The sequence below is a fragment of the Plecotus auritus genome (genome assembly GCF_963455305.1).
Source record: "Plecotus auritus genome assembly, chromosome: 6".
Classification (NCBI taxonomy): domain Eukaryota; kingdom Metazoa; phylum Chordata; class Mammalia; order Chiroptera; family Vespertilionidae; genus Plecotus; species Plecotus auritus.
The window spans coordinates 20,170,346-20,175,822 of NC_137773.1; the positions used below are offsets into that span (position 1 = coordinate 20,170,346).

Sequence of the window (5,477 nt, forward strand, 5' to 3'; positions counted from 1 at the left end):
TGGGGAGTATTTTGACAGAAAGCAAAGGCGGGAAGATTAGTTAGAGATCACAGAGCACTAACTGAAAACAAAATAGAAATGAATTGGTGAGACATAATGTGAGAAGTAGTAGCAAGAGGTGGGGCTGGAGAAGTAGGGAGGGACGAGACTATGATGGACCATGTAGACATGTGAAGCAATATAAGTTCCCACCCAGAATCAAACCAGAGAACAGTGTCGACTGTGAGGTGATTGTGAAAAGAAGACTTTGCAAATGTCAGATTGCCAAAAGAGAGGGAGCTGTTTTATGCATTTAAAAATATTCTTATTGAAGGTGTATGTCCTCTCCTAATGTAGACAGTAAACTCTGGACTATAATAGGGAATTAATGGAAATAATCTTCACCCTAAATTCTGTTCTCCCCCAAATAAAAGATGACAGCCTCTGGCTTGGATCAAAGGCACAACAGCATTACTTGGGAAGAATATGTCAGATTGGTGGTAAAATTACAGCTTGACACACAAAGGTATTGATTCCAACTATCAGCAAGATACTTTCAAAAGGTCAGACTTGGGAGTCACAGAATGTTCTGCTCTCCTTGTCAAAATAGAAGCTGAGGCTCTCTGCTCCTCCTGTTCGTCAGACAGCCTCTCCTCCTGCGCTGTGCCAGCAGCCACAACCCTGAGACACGATGGTGAAGGTCAGAGTGAACGGATTTGGCCGCATTGGGCGCCTGGTCACCAGGGCTGCTTTTAACTCTGGCAAAGTGGATATTGTCGCCATCAATGACCCCTTCATTGACCTCAACTACATAGTCTACATGTTTCAGTATGATTCTACTTATGGCAAGTTCAAAGGCACAGTCAAGGCTGAGAATGGGAAGCTTGTCATCAATGGAAAGTCTATCTCAGTCTTCCAGGAGCAAGATACCACCAACATCAAATGGGGTGGTGCTGGTGCTGAGTATGTTGTGGAGTTCACTGGTGTCTTCACTACCATGGAGAAGGCTGGGGCTCATTTGAAGGGCGGAGCCAAGAGGGTCATCATCTCTGCCCCTTTTGCGGATGCTCCCATGTTTGTGATGGGTGTGAACCATGACAAGTATGACAACTCCCTCAAGATTGTCAGCAATGCTTGCTGCACCACCAACTGCTTGGACCCCCTGGCCAAGGTCATCCATGACAACTTTGGCATCATGGAGGGACTCATGACCATAGTCCATGCCATCACCGCCACCCAGAAGACCGTGGATGGCCCCTCTGGGAAGCTGTGGCATGATGGCTGAGGGGCTGCCCAGAACATCATCCCTGCTTCTACTGGTGCTGCCAAGGCTGTGGGCAAGGTCATCCCTGAGCTGAATGGGAAGCTCATTGGCATGGCCTTCCGTGTCCCCACCCACAATGTGTCGGTTGTGGATCTGACCTGCTGCCTGGAGAAAGCTGCCAAATACGATGATATCAAGAAGGTAGTGAAGCAGGCATCAGAGGGCCCCCTCAAGGGAATCCTGGGCTATACTGAGGACCAGTTTGTCTCCTGCGATTTTAACAGTGATACCCACTCCTCCACCTTTGATGCTGGGGCTGGCATTGCCCTCAATGACCACTTTGTCAAGCTCATTTTCTGGTATGACAATGAATTTGGCTACAGCAACAGGGTGGTGGACCTTATGGTCCACATGGCCTCCAAGGAGTAAGAGCCCCCTGGACCACCAGCCCCAGCAAGAGGAAGAGAGGCCCTCAGCTGCTGGGGAGTCCTTGCCCCAGATCAGTACCCTGACACACTGAGAATCTCCTGGCCACCGTTTCCATCCCAGACCCCCTGAAGATGGGGAGGGTTGTAGGGAACCCTACTTTGTCGTGCACCATCAATAAAGTTCACTGTACCCAGCCAAAAAAAAAAAAAGAAGTTGATGTACATTAAAACTATGATGAAATGAAATGAACAGGGAGTTTGGAGCTATATCAGTTGGGTGGAGCTGCCACATTCTAGTTGCCTGCTGGCCTGCTTGTCTGCCTACCTTCTTTCCATAAATATTTATTGAGCACTTGCTGTGCAGCATTGGACACATTACTCCACCTCTCTGAAGCTTTTCCCTCACTTGCAAAGTGTGGGACAGTCATGACTCTTTCAAAATTTATGGTAAGAATCAAATGAGATACTATGTTTGAAAGCACTCAATAGAGTGCCAGCCACATGGTAGGGACCCAATAAGCATATTCCCTATTTCCACTCATTGTTATATAAACATTTATTGGGTGCTTTCTTGTTTAGACACTGGCTAGGAACAGATCAAGCAGGTTCTCTTGAAGTTTACATTCGCTGAGGGCAACAGAAAATAAACGAGTATATAATAAACAATGCAATTCCTGGTAGTGGTGAACTCACAGAGATAAAAACAATGATGCAAAGCAGGTGCCTCGAAGGGAGAGCCAGTGTGGTAGGGTGATGATGTGTGCCCCTTGGAAGAAGTGACACTGAAGTTGGAACACAAATAAAAAATGGAGCCTCAGGTGCAAAGATCTGGAACATGCTTTGCAGGCAAAGGGAACTGCAAGTTGAAGTGCACTAAGGTAAAACACTAGGAGTGTTAGAGAAGCAGACAGAAGGTCAGGTTCCTGGAGCCTAATACGTGAGGGGAAAGTAATGCGTGGCCAGGTTGGCATGGTAGTCATCAGCCTACTGCAAACAAGCGTCCTGCCAGCAGAGCAAGACGCAGCTGTCAGATGATGCACAGTTAGAAGACCAGCGTCCTCCAGAGCAGCCTTCGTCCTGCGTGTGGCTTCCTCCCACATTTCAGAGCCAAGTGAGCATTTCAAAGCTGCATGGACATCTGGACTGGAGAGATAATACTGCTGTTTCCTTCAACCCTGCAGTTCTCAAAAGCACAAGCTCAGCTCTTCAATCTTTCATTAATCTCTCAGTTTGTGGCGTATGTCAGTTTTGAAGATATGCATTTGACAATAGAATCATAGAGCTTACAAGCTAATGGTAGGGATGGAAAAGTGCATATAATAGAGCTAGTATGGCAGAGTTTTAAAAGTCTGTGAGGGCAGGAGACAGACAAAATCTAAATATGTGGTCCCAGAAGACTTCATGGAGGAAGTCTCGGTCAAATGTGGGAGGTGTGGTATTCTTGTTTTGTTTTGCATTTGTTTATTGTTTACACTTTTAGCAATCTAAATATATCCAGATTCCTCTGAACTAATGTCCTGTCTTCTTCCTTTTCTTTAGAATTGTCTGTAATGTTAGAGGATATTTTTAACAATATTTTTTATTGTTGACAGTATTATAGATGTCCCCACCCCGCTGCACCCTACTTTGCCTCCCTCTACAATTCAGGATCAGGTATGGCCTCATCTGATATTTGACCATTCTGGTTTATATTTTCTCTTACAACCTCCCATGCAGTGGCATGATTTTATTTGCATTAGAATATGTAAATTCCAAACACTTCCAATAGTTAAACATTGTCTAAGATTTGTAGCTATATTAGAACCCAGAAACTTTTAGCCTCTTTTTAGTTGACACCCCAAAATTACATGATTACTCTCATTAAAGGCAAAGGCATAGAGGGAAGGTTCTTTTCTTATCTTGCAAAGCACAATCAACATCTTCCTTTTTTTTCTCCTTCACACATGTGTATTTATTACACATTTAATAGATGTAAAGTTTGGCACTAAGGAATCAGACTTGGAAAATATATTATAACGTGGCAAAATTTGGTGGGGTGGAATAGGGAGGTAGAGAAAAGGGTATAGAATGGGAAAAATCAGCATGATCATTTCTGACTTGCTTGAGGAGTTTCTGAGAATAGGATCCATAAGGCTATTTTCTGGATAGAGAGAACACTTCCCAGAAAGCAAATCTGAACTAGGACTCTGAGACCCAAATAAAGGTCCATTCTTTATTCAGTTGTAGACTGAGTGGTCACCATTATCTGTGCTAGAGAAAGAAGCCAAGGGTAATTACATATCCATGGATTTTTCTGGCAGTCATTGCCATAATTCTTAGTCTTAGCCCTCAATATTACTAATACATGCAATTCATTACCCTCCAACTATTTGCTTGAAAAACAAATAGATTCCAGGTATCTGAGCAACTTTTTCAGAGACTTGTGGGTAGGTACATTCATCCTACTTGCTAGTCTTTAGCACACTCGGATGAAGAGACATGGAGGAATTAATCTTCTGAGATACATCAGTAACAATATTTTCTTGGTGTAACTTCTTATTTTGTCTGATGATAACAGTAAAAATTGATTGCACAAAATTAGGGAAATTGAGCATAAATAATAGGATGCAAATGAGCTATAACTTTAGAGCTCGGGAAAAATGTACTTTATTACCTGTATCTTTCTTCTGTTGCATGCCTGTTTGTGCTAAGGGCACCTTGCTTGCTGTAAACTTCTTCATAATGTAAGATGCTTAAAATGTCCCATCATGAGAATAAGCCATACTGCTTTCTGATGGTGGGGTAGGTTCAATGTTCCTCGTGGTTGTTTCTCTTTCTGTTCCTATTGGGTTGCTGTGATAGAAGCAGTATATTAGAGAGAGCAGTATATTAGATCCTGGAGCCAGAATATCTAGGTTTGAGCCCTGACTCATGATAGCTGTGTGACCTTGGGCATTATTTAATATCTTAGCACCTTTGTTTCCTCATCTATAAAGTGGAGATAATAGTAGTACTATAAAGTAGCTAGGTTCTTTGTTGAATGAATTAATATGTAGAGACTAGAAGAATCCCTGATGCATACAGAGTGTTCAATAATGCAAATTATTACCATGAGGGACATAAACTCCAATGCCTACAGGGTCTAAGCAGAGCATATAAATGAGTCAGGTACAAAAATGAAGCTCTTTTGGTCCATCTTTCATTTTCCCACATTGTATTAAAAACAATAAGATAAAGAACACTTTTCAACTATGAAGGGAAAAAAGCCCATTGCAAGCACAATAAATGTAAGTGACCTTGACTTATTTGAGAACAATAGAGAGCGATGAGGACCGTGGAAAGAAGACTTGAAAGATTGTGCTCAGATCCAGACAATTGCTGCCAAAAGAAGCTAAAAACCTAGATTAGTAGGTGAATTTTCCCAGTATCTAAGTTTTGACATCTAATGCAATTTTTTAAAAAAAATTCTGTGTGACTTAAGTAATATATACCTTCAGGCTGCATGTGGCCCTAAGTTGCCAGTTTGAGACTCCTGAATTTCTGCTAAGTAGTGGTTTATAATTCTAGCCCAAAGGACTTACGTTGTCTTTCTGTGACACCTGGCTTTAATGTCACAAGTGTATTCATCTCTATAACTCTCTTGGGTTGAAAGGACCAAAAGATGTACCTCTCGCCCCTATGGAACCCATTGCGAAGACTGGTATATAGATCATCCAGAGGCTGCAGTAAGGAAAGGCCATTCAGGGAAGGTAACACCCACTCCTTGTTCCTGTTCCTTGTCCACAGGATAACCACTTTGCCTTAGTTGGAAATTTCAGCCTCTCCCT

At 42.7% G+C, this 5,477-nt stretch overlaps 1 pseudogene across 1 annotated transcript; it reads left to right on the forward strand.

The window, feature by feature from the left end:
• Window positions 1–624: 624 nt before the first annotated feature.
• On the forward strand, window positions 625–1,672 carry LOC308252052 (glyceraldehyde-3-phosphate dehydrogenase-like; annotated as a pseudogene). The gene has a single exon. The product of its transcript is annotated as a glyceraldehyde-3-phosphate dehydrogenase-like (transcript).
• Window positions 1,673–5,477: the final 3,805 nt, after the last annotated feature.